This window comes from Salmo trutta, chromosome 14 (assembly GCF_901001165.1).
Source record: "Salmo trutta chromosome 14, fSalTru1.1, whole genome shotgun sequence".
NCBI lineage: Eukaryota > Metazoa > Chordata > Actinopteri > Salmoniformes > Salmonidae > Salmo > Salmo trutta.
This window is the reverse complement of record NC_042970.1, coordinates 32932671-32944629: the sequence shown is the minus strand read 5'-3', so window position 1 is coordinate 32944629 and position 11959 is coordinate 32932671. Positions and strand designations below refer to the sequence as shown.

General features: G+C 42.4%; 1 long non-coding RNA gene across 1 annotated transcript; it reads left to right on the top strand.

The window, feature by feature from the left end:
* Window positions 1-3202: 3202 nt before the first annotated feature.
* On the top strand, window positions 3203-11412 carry LOC115207870 (uncharacterized). The gene is made up of 5 exons (XR_003881072.1): window positions 3203-3350; window positions 5132-5253; window positions 5339-5428; window positions 9993-10104; window positions 10216-11412. It is a non-coding gene; the product is annotated as an uncharacterized LOC115207870 (long non-coding RNA).
* Window positions 11413-11959: the final 547 nt, after the last annotated feature.

Below are 11959 nucleotides of genomic sequence, written 5' to 3'. Positions count from 1 at the left end.
TGGCAGCATCATGTTGTGGGGGTGCTTTGCTGCAGGAGCGACTGGTACACTTCACAAAATAGATGGCATCATGAGGAGGGGAAATGATGTGGATACATTGAAGCAAAATCTCAAGACATCAGTCAGGAAGTTAAAGCTTGGTCGCAAATGGGTCTTCCAAATGGACAATGACCCCAAGCATACTTCCAAAGTTGTGGCAAAATGGCTTAAGGACAACAAAGTCAAGGTATTGGAGTGGCCATCACAAGGCTTTGACCTCAATCCCATAGAAAATTTGTGGGCAGAACTGAAAAAGTGTGTGCGAGCAAGGAGGCCTACAAACCTGACTCAGTTACACCAGCTCTGTCAGGAGGAATGGGCCAAAATTCACCCAACTTATCGTGGGAAGCTTGTGGAAGGCTACCCGAAATGTTTGACCGAAGTTAAACAATTTAAAGGCAATTCTATCAAATACTTATTGGGTTTATGTAAACTTCTGACCCGCTGGGAATGTGATGAAAGAAATAAAAGCTTAAATAAATAATTCTCTCTACTATTATTCTGACATTTCACATTCTTAAAATAAAGTGGTGCTCCTAACTGACCTAAGACAGGGATTCTTTACTAGGATTAAATGTCAGGAATTGTGAAAAACTGAGTTTAAATGTATTTGGCTAAGGTGTATGTAAACTTGCGACTTCAACTGTATATAGGACAAACACATCATGACAAGAGAGACACCACAACACTACATAAAGAGAGATCTAAGACAACATCATAGAATGGCAGCAACACATGAAAACACAGCATGGTAGCAACACAACATGGCAGCAGCAGAACATCGTGGTACAAACATTATTGGGCACAGACAACAGCACAGGGCAAGAAGTTAGAGACAACAACACATCACGCAAAGCAACCATAACTGTCAGTAAGAGTGTCCGTGATTTCATCGGATATGAGTCGACAGATATTGGAATACATAAGAGAGAAAGATGTTTGACCCAAAATTAGAGGATATTACATTACAGGGAGAGAAAGAGAGAGAAAAAATAGAAAAGAGAGAAAGATGGAGAATAGCATCAGAGACACCATCAGAGAGAGAGAGGGGGAGGGAAAGAAAGAAAAGGAAAATATAGAAAGACGGGAAGAAGAAAGAGAGAGTCATCTGAGTAGAGTCATGTCCTGGGCTGTTTGATTGTTCCTGGTGTGTTCCAGCGAGCCAGCAGACAGACAGGAAACAAGAGGAAGAGGATAAGACAGCAGAGTAGAGAAGAGAGGAGTGACTCACTCTGCTCAGTCCTGTGGTTGTCTTGTGATTCTCTCTCTCTCTCTCTCTCTCTCTCTCTCTCTCTCTCTCTCTCGATTCTTTCTTCTAGTGAAGACACAGTATGGTGTGCTGTGGTGTGTGTTTGTGCTTGTCTCCACCCCCCTCCAGGTGTCGCCCATTATCCCCAGTGTATTTATACCTGTGTTCTCTGTTTGTCTGTTGCCAGTTTGTTTTGTTCATCAAACCTACCAGCGGTTTACTCCTTGCTCCTGTCTTTTTCTAGTTCCTGTTTTCTAGCTTTCCCAGTTTTGACCATTCTGCTTGCCCTGAGCCTGCCTGCCATTCTGTACCTTGTCACACCACCCTGGATTATTGACCTCTGCCTGCCCTGACCCCGAGACTGCCTGTCGTTCTGTACCTTCCGGACTCTGATCTGGATAACTGACCTCTGCCTGCCCTTGACCTGTCATTTTGCCTGCCCCCTGTTCTAGTAATAAACTTTTGTTACTTTGACACAGTCTGCATCTGGGACTTCTCCTGAAACGTGATAGCATGTGTGCTTTCATATGAGCATGTCTGTGTGACTGTGTTTGTATCTGTGTATGAAGTGAAGTGCCCCATGCTCACACTATCCAACCTTCACTGCACCTGTCCCTACCACAACCCCTCAACGCCTTGCCTTGACTTCCTCTCTCAGTTTCTCTGACAACTGTCTCATATTAACCCCCACTTTCACTTCCTGGTTTAAGCAGTGGCTGTCTTACAACAAACAAGAACAAGCCAAAGAAACCAGCCCTGCCAGGAAGACATGAAGGGAGATTTAAAAAAAAACATCAGTACAGATAAAATGTATATGTAAAAAAATCATATTTATTGTAGTCCAACGTTTTATTCTAGTATTGAAAATGTTATTTAATCACCACTATCAGGAAGAGTGATATTATTATTTTTAACCTTTATATAACTAGGCAAGTCAGTTAAGAACAAATTCTTATTTACAATGACAGTCTACATCGGCCAAACCCGGACGATGCTGGGTCAATTGTGCACCACCCTATGGGACTCCCAATCACAGCCGGTTATGATACAGCCTGGATTCAAACCAGGGTGTCTGTGGTGACACCTCTAGCACTGAGATGCAGTGCTTTAGACCGCTGCGCCACTCGGGAGAACAATGCCATTTGTTCAGATATAACAGATGATTTATTGATCTATTAAATCATTCCTTCAGGCATCAGTCTCACTTCAGAATCCAAACCGGATGATATATATTTCTTGCCAATTTAGCAATTTGTTGCTAGATTTAGCAACTTTTCAGACTACCCTGGCAACCTTTTAATCAAACACACCTAGCAACAAATTGGGCTACTTTTAAAAATGTATTTGGAACTTTAATCAAGTTTTGAAGTGACTCAAATGCTAAAATGAACGCATTTTCCCTCTAAATGACACAAAAACGATTTTCTCTGTCACACACTCAGTCACACCACGTGCCTGGCTGCAAAAGTGCATTGTGAGTGACGTCAGCAGCAGGCGCTCAGCTCGTGCACAGGCAGCAGCCGGCAAGCAGCAATTTCCGCAAATTGCAAATCATTGTTGGCTGACTGCAGCTGCCTGTGCACGAGCTGAGCGTCTGCTGCCAAACTACCAATAATACACTGCTTAGAACTATAATTGTTCAGAATGTGTAGGTTTACTAGATAAAAATAAAATAAATAACATGTAATTCTTCAATAATTAAATGTGTTGTGTTTAAAAATATCTGATCATATACAATGTGTTGTGTTTATATTACTTTTAGAAAAAAAATATGTGATAAACAAACAGATCTAAACTAACAAACGTCAAATCATATTTTTCGCCGAGATGGCTAGTCAATTTGAGTAACGTTATTGCGTATTCTACGTAATGTCGTAGATTTACGTTATTACGCAATGAAATCACAACGTAATTTAGCAACTTTCAGCAACAAATCGACCTGCCTCTAGCAACTTCCCCTGAAAATTAGTTGGCGACACAGAGTCGGATTTCCCATAGGGAACTAACATGCTAGCTAATCTCCCGTGGATGCCTCCATCTAGTTCCCTAGAACAGCAGACCGGTTAGTCAACTTTGCTTTCGAACTTTGTAATCATCTATAAAGTTATTTTACATGAAATCACACTAGCTAGCTATATTTCGTTAAAAAGCCTGTTGATGTAATTGGTTGTTTCTTTGGAGCTAGCTTACTAAGCTATCACTAGCTAGCTAGGTGGTTAATGTGGTGTAGGCAACAGTACCTTTACAGTGTTACTGAATGGCAACAATATAGCCTTGTAGTTGGCAAGTTGGTTGATATGGGGTGCAGTAGGCTACAGTACAACAGTATTAAATGATAACAACGTAGCCTTGTCACTAGCTAGTAGTTGGTTGATGGGGTGGGGTAAAGTAGGCTACACTACAGCAACAATAGCCTTCCTACTGTTCTGTTATTCGTTGGGTCTGGAAATGGTTAAAGTAGATAATATTATAGAGAGATCACACATTTCTGCAGCTGTGGTGGTGTCACATTGTCTTTATCCATACCATAGCTGCAGCTACGGATATGCCTTTTACTTGAGAGCTCTGTCTTTGCCAGGTCTCCCTTGACAAAATGATGTTATTTTTGACCTGGTAAAATAAGCTTGTGTCCACTCTCACTAGATATAATTGTGTGGTTCGGTGGCAGATTTTCAAAAGAAAATAGACATATACAGTATATCATCAACAATTTTCATCCAGATAAGATACACAGCTAACCCACATTTCATTTCATTCATAAATGTGGACACTAATTATTGTTAAAATTCCAATTCTCTAGGCCCTCCATTCCCAAACCTGAAGCCCCCTGTCCCCAGCAGGAAAGACCAGGAAAAACTTCCTATTGAGGAAATGAGATAACTAACTCAATGTCATATTTAGATTTAGAGTTACTGACATGAACAGAAGCATATACAAGCAATATATCAAATTTATTTTATAAAGCCCCTTTTACATCAGCAGTTGTCACAAAGTCTTTCTACAGATACCCAGCCTAAAACCCCAAAGAGCAAGCAATACAGACATAGAAGCACAGTGGATAGGAAAAACTCCCTAGAAAGGCAAGAACCTAGAGAGAAACCAGGTTCTGGGGGGTGGCCAGTCCTCTTCTGGCTGTGCTGGTGGAGATTATAAAACAGTACAGCCATTTAGGCCAGATCGTTCTTCAAGACGTTTAAACGTTCATATTCACAGTGGTTATAGAGGGTGAACTAGTTCAGTACCTCAGGAGTAAATGCCAGTTGGCTCTTCATAGCTGAGCATTTTGAGGTGGAGGCAGCAGGTCCGGTAGAGAGAGACAGGATCAAACCGCAGGTCTGGGACAAGGTAGCACTTCTGGTGAGTCCTAAGCAGGTCAGGGTTCCATAGCTGCAGATAGAAACAGACTGGATCAGCAGCACGACCAGGTGAACTAGGGACAGGGATAGCCAGGAGTCATCAGGCCAGTAAGTCCTGGTCCTAGGCCTCAGGTCCTGCAGCCTTTATTTAATTGTTGTAGACTAAGCCCTAGAGGTTTTGTAACTTCACATGATTTAGCGTACTTGTCAATCCAGATCTGAATATTTGATATCCTTTTTACTGTACACTGTTTTTTTTCTCCTAAGCTAATCACTGAATGTCCTACTACAAGGATGTGGTCAGGTTGACACTTATGAGCCACAATAACACAGATCACACACACACCACAGATTGTGAGGGCAGGTACAATGGTCAGTTGGGAAATTGAAGTCTGCTGCGTGGTTGCCCCACACACACACACACTTAATTTAGGTTAGTGTGTAGTCAAGGATTTATCGTTAAAATAATATAGTGTCTATCTTTCAGATCTGTCAACCAGGCTCGGTGGGTGACAGGTAACCGTGTTTCCACAAAGCTGTTCCAGGCCTGGGGTGGCAGGCTGGAACTTCCAGAGGCTTGTAGGCCTGAAGCAGTGTGATGTGGTCCAGGTAATTATCACACACACGTTATACACACTCACTCTGTGTTGTTGTATAATTATTTTCACTTATGAAAATTGTTCCTCTCTTTTAGATCTGACACCCCTACTAGCTCAACCACAGTTCTCACAGCTGCAGTCGTCTGCCCCTGCACCTGCTACACCGGCTACGACAGGTGATTCAGGTAATTATCACATGCTTGTATACACACACGCATACTCTTCCTCACTTGGGGCTCTATTCAATCACATCCTCTTTAGCCGACATCCTCATAGCAGTTGTTTTGGCGTTGTCTGAGGTAAACTGTGTTAGAGCTGTCAAATTCACAAACGGCTCCTGGCATTATACCTAAAGCGGACATTGCCGTTGGCAGCACAGAGTCGTATTAACAGAAATGTCATGCAGCCCTGTTTACAAGTTAGAACACTGGAATTTGAGATGTAATCTACACCTCATTTAGGCTGATAGAAATCCTCATTATTTAGTTTAATGATTTAGAATTTGAGCATCATTATTTCTATATAACCTGCACTTTCTCGTTCTGAACTTGTAACGTGAGTAGGACGGGTGTAGGTTCGTGCCAGTGATCAACAGCAGCTGCTTACTGATTTGACAGATCTAAAGCAGTTAAAAATCAAATCAAAATCAAATCAAATGTATTTATATAGCCCTTCGTACATCAGCTGAAATCTCAAAGTGCTGTACAGAAACCCAGCCTAAAACCCCAAACAGCAAGCAATGCATGTGAAAGAAGCACGGTGGCTGGGAAAAACTCCCTAGGAAAAACTCCTGAGAAAGGCCAAAAACCTAGGAAGAAACCTAGAGAGGAACCAGGCTATGAGGGGTGGCCTGTCCTCTTCTGGCTGTGCCGGGTGGATATTATAACAGAACATGGTCAAGATGTTAAAATGTTCGTAAATGACCAGCATGGTCAAATAATAATAATCATAGTAATTGTCGAGGGTGCAACAAGCACGTCCGGTGAAACAGGTCAGGGTTCCGTAGCCGCAGGCAGAACAGTTGAAACTGGAGCAGCAGCATGGCCAGGTGGACTGGGGACAGCAAGGAGTCATCATGCCAGGTAGTCCTGAGGCATGGTCCTAGGGCTCAGGTCCTCCGAGAGAAAGAAAGAAAGAAAGAAAGAGAGAAGAGAGAATTAGAGAGAGCATATTTACATTCACACAGGACACCGGATAAGACAAGAGAATACTCCAGATGTAACAGACTGACCCTAGCCCCCCGACACATAAACTACTGCAGCATAAATACTGGAGGCTGAGACAGGAGGGATCAGAAGACACTGTGGCCCCATCCAATGATACCCCCGGACAGGGCCAAACAGGCAGGATATAACCCCACCCACTTTGCCAAAGCACAGCCCCCACACCACTAGAGGGATATCTACAACCACCAACTTACCGTCCGAAGACAAGGCCGAGTATAGCCCACAAAGATCTCCGCCACGGCACAACCCAAGGGGGGGCGCCAACCCAGACAGGAAGACCACGTCAGTGGCTCAACCTACTCAAGTGACGCACCCCTCCCATGGACGGCATGGAAGAACACCAGTAAGTCAGTGACTCAGCCCCTGTAAAAGGGTTAGAGGCAGAGAATCCCAGTGGGAAGAGGGGAACCGACAAGGCAGAGACAGCAAGGGCGGTTCGTTGCTCCAGCCTTTCCGTTCACCTTCACACTCCTGGGCCAGACTATACTTAATCATAGGACCTACTGAAGAGATAAGTCTTCAGTAAAGACTTAAAGGTTGAGACTGAGTCTGCGTCTCTCACATGGGTAGGCAGACCATTCCATAAAAATGGAGCTCTATAGGAGAAATCCCTACCTCCAGCCGTTTGCTTAGAAATTCTAGGGACAATTAGGAGGCCTGCGTCTTGTGACCGTAGCGTACGTGTAGGTATGTACGGCAGGACCAAATCGGAAAGATAGGTAGGAGCAAGCCCATGTAATGCTTTGTAGGTTAGCAGTAAAACCTTGAAATCAGCCCTTGCCTTAACAGGAAGCCAGTGTAGGGAGGCTAGCACTGGAGTAATATGATACATTTTTTTGGTTCTAGTCAGGATTCTAGCAGCCGTATTTAGCACTAACTGAAGTTTGTTTAGTGCTTTATCCGGGTAGCCGGAAAGTAGAGCATTGCAGTAGTCGAGCCTAGAAGTAACAAAAGCATGGATTAATTTTTCTGCATCATTTTTGGACAGAAAGTTTCTGATTTTTGCAATGTTACGTAGATGGAAAAAAGCTGTCCTTGAAGCAGTCTTGATATGTTCTTCAAAAGAGAGATCAGGGTCCAGAGTAACGCCGAGGTCCTTCACAGTTTTATTTGAGACGACTGTACAACCATCCAGATTAATTGTCAGATTCAACAGAAGATCTCTTTGTTTCTTGGGACCTAGGACAAGCATCTCTGTTTTGTCCGAGTTTAAAAGTAGAAAATTTGCAGCCATCCACTTCCTTATGTCTGAAACACAGGCTTCTAGCGAGGGCAATTTTGGGGCTTCACCATGTTTCATTGAAATGTACAGCTGTGTGTTGTCCGCATAGCAGTGAAATTTAACATTATGTTTTCGAATAACATCCCCAAGAGGTAAAATATATAGTGAAAACAATAGTGGTCCTAGAACGGAACCTTGAGGAACACCGAAATTTACAATTGATTTGTCAGAGGACGAACCATTCACAGAGACAAACTGATATCTTTCCGACAGATAAGATCTAAACCAGGCCAGAACTTGTCCATGTAGACCAATTTGGGTTTCCAATCTCTCCAAAAGAATGTGGTGATCGATGATATCAAAAGCGGCACTAAGATCTAGGAGCATGAGGACAGATGCAGAGCCTCGGTCTGACGTCATTAAAAGGTCATTTACCACCTTCACAAGTGCAGTCTCAGTGCTATGATGGGGTCTAAAACCAGACTGAAGCGTTTCGTATACATTGTTTGTCTTCAGGAAGGCAGTGAAGACAAAATTTTTTGAGAGGAATGGAAGATTCGATATAGGCCGATAGTTTTTTATAATTTCTGGGTCAAGATTCGGCTTTTTCAAGAGAGGCTTTATTACTGCCACTTTTAGTGAGCTTGGTACACATCCGGTGGATAGAGAGCCGTTTATTATGTTCAACATAGGAGGGCCAAGCACAGGAAGCAGCTCTTTCAGTAGTTTAGTTGGAATAGGGTCCAGTATGCAGCTTGAGGGTTTGGAGGCCATGATTATTTTCATCATTATGTCAAGAGATATAGTACTAAAACACTTTAGTATCTCCCTTGATCCTAGGTCCTGGCAGAGTTGTGCAGACTCAGGACAATGGAGCCCTGGAGGAATACCCAGATTTAAAGAGGAGTCCGTAATTTGCTTTCTAATGATCATGATCTTTTCCTCAAAGAAGTTCATACATTTATTACTGCTGAAGTGAAAGCCATCCTCCATTTGCGAATGCTGCTTTTTAGTTAGCTTTGCGACAGTGTCAAAAAGAAATTTCGGATTGTTCTTATTTTCTTCAATTAAGTTGGAAAAATAGGATGATCGTGCAGCAGTGAGGGCTCTTCGGTACTGTCTTTCCAAGCTAGTCGGAAGACTTCCAGTTTAGTGTGGCGCCATTTCCGTTCCAATTTTCTGGAAGCTTGCTTCAGAGCTCGTGTATTTTCTGTATACCAGGGAGCTAGTTTCTTATGACAGATGTTTTTAATTTTTAGGGGTGCAACTGCATCTAGGGTATTGCGCAAGGTTAAATTGAGTTCCTCGGTTAGGTGGTTAACTGATTCTTGTCCTCTGACGTCCTTGGGTAGGCAGAGGGAGTCTGGAAGGGCATCAAGGAATCTTTGGGTTGTCTGAGAATTTATAGCACGACTTTTAATCTTCCTTGGTTGGGGTCTGAGCAGATTATTTGTTGCAATTGTAAACGCAATAAAATGGTGGTCCGATAATACAGGATTATGAGGAAAAACATTAAGATCCACAACATTTATTCCATGGGACAAAACTAGGTCCAGAGTATGACTGTGGCAGTGAGTAGGTCCAGAGACATGTTGGACAAAACCCACTGAGTCGATGATGGCTCCGAAAGCCTTTTGGAGTGGGTCTGTGGACTTTTCCATGTGAATGTTAAAGTCACCAAAAATTTGAATATTATCTGCTATGACTACAAGATCCGATAGGAATTCAGGGAACTCAGTAAGGAACACTGCATATGGCCCAGGAGGCCTGTAAACAGTAGCTATAAAAAGTGATTGAGTAGGCTGCATAGATTTCATGACTAGAAGCTCAAAAGACGAAAACGTCATTGTTTTTTTTTTTGTAAATTGAAATTTGCTATCGTAAATGTTAGCAACACCTCCGCCTTTGCCGGATGCACGGGGGGTATGGTCACTAGTGTAACCAGGGGGTGAGGCCTCATTTAACACAGTAAATTCATCAGGCTTAAGCCATGTTTCAGTCAGGCCAATCACATCAAGATTATGATCAGTGATTAGTTCATTGACTATAACTGCCTTGGAAGTGAGGGATCTAACATTAAGTAACCCAATTTTGAGATGTGAAGTATCACAATCTCTTTCAATAATGGCAGGAATGGAGGAGGTCTTTATACTAAACCTCAGACACCGCCAAAACATCAGCTATGTGGGTGTCGGCTATCGCCGGTTAACGCTTGATCTGATTGAATCTAGGCCTTACACTCATTCAGTCTGTTTAGTTGTATGATTATTGTCAGTTAAGAAAATGATGCCTCTCTTTTAGATCTGCCAGCCCCAGCAGTCCTCTGCTGTGGTATTTCATTTACCGGCTGCACCGGTTCCTACTACACTGGCCGTGAAGGGAGAATCTTTTGAGGATTCCCAGATGGATACAGGTCATTTAGAATTATATTACATACACATGCGCTCACTCACACCAACAGATGTGCACACAAACATGTTGTTGAACTGTATACTTACTGTCACGTTGTGCATCTCTCTTTCAGATCTGCCATGCACTCCACCACTGCCCCAGACAGCCTCACCCAGAAGTGCATGCACCGGGCCTATCACAACTGACGAAGCAGAGATGGGAGGCTGACAAGGAAAAATAAAACACAACATGCACACACACTCTCTCTCTCTGTCACACACACACACACACACATTATCCCCAATGTAAATAAATAAATAATTGTATTTTAGGATTGGAGATATCTACGCCTACATATCCATTATCAATAGCTATGTATTTACTCTATCCAATCAAAGTGTGATTGATAATATTGCAAGAGTATTGCTTAATTTGTAGTTTGAGGAAATTCTGTGTGCTTTTTTCTGAGTGGAAAAACATGCCTCCCTCTCACTCACACACCCAATGTAAATACATACATTAAAAATAAACTATGCTCCATTTTATTTGAGGATTGTGTGCAATAAAGTACATTCATAGTTAAAGCAACAGTTTGGTTTATTGGATATTTCTCTGATTAAAGTAAATAAATGACCTAAAGGAAGTTGGCAGACCTGCAACCAACCCTCTGGGAATGTGTGCAGGTTTTGTCATCTGGAGCTGAAACAGCCCTCACATATGTATAGGGTTCCCATGAGTGGCAGGCAGATATGTTTATTGTTTTACAAAATAATTTGTATATATACCAAGGCCATTCCCTGGCTACCCACCCACATCGCTCAGGCTAAACTGACTTTTGTTCTCCACAATGAATGTATGTAAAATTCAGGATGAGTCATCAGGCAACCAAGGCCAAGGAATGGCGAAAGAGATGACCTGGAGGGAGTTCCAGACCTCAGCTTTTTATGAAGCAGAGAACCACAGATGGTTGGCTGACAACAACAAATGACACACACACGTAAACACATTGTAATTACTTGTTTATTTTATATGTATGCTCCATTTTATTTTAGGGTTGGAGATATTTAGGCATCCAGATTGTGTTATCCATTTCCCACAACAGACATATGCAGTTGTGCTTACTCAGTTGGTGGAGAGGTCATGGTTAGGAGAAATGGTGGCTGACAAGGAAAAATAAAATGCATGCACACACACACTCTCTCCCTCGCTCTAGCCCCCCCCCCCATACCCACAAAAGTATGTGAATATGTAAATACATTGTAATAACTTGTTAATTTTATGTATGCTCCATTTTATTTGAGAAAAATGTCTGCAATAAAGTACATTCACATAAAGCAATGTCTTTGGTTTATTGGATATTTCTCCAAATAAAATGTGTGACCAAAAGGAAGTCGGCACCCCTGCAACCCTCTGGGAGTGTGCAGGTTTTGTCATCTGGAGCTGAAACATGGAGAGATGGGGAGAGAGGGGAGGAAGACTGCAGTTTAAAGGTTTATTATTAATAACTGACACAATTCTATAATGAATTCATATTAAAATAATAATACATAATAGAGTGACCAATAGTTACTGTATTGTGATTGTTTAGTGTTTTAATTAATCAACAAGTAGTGCCCCAAGATGGGATCCAACTGTGTCTCAAAAGCAGTATAAAAGGTCAACTAAGGTCACCAAAATGTTTGTTACAAGTCTGGCTCCCGCGAATCAGGGGCAGGTGCTTACGCCAATCCGCCATCCCTATCCACAATGCCCTAGCAAAACAGAAACATACTAGAATGTAACAGCTCTCTCTGTTGCCCCTAGTGACCGGTTTCCAGGTCATCTCCCGACGTCCTCAAACATGGATGCACGTCTAACCTGGCTGATTATGTCACCAC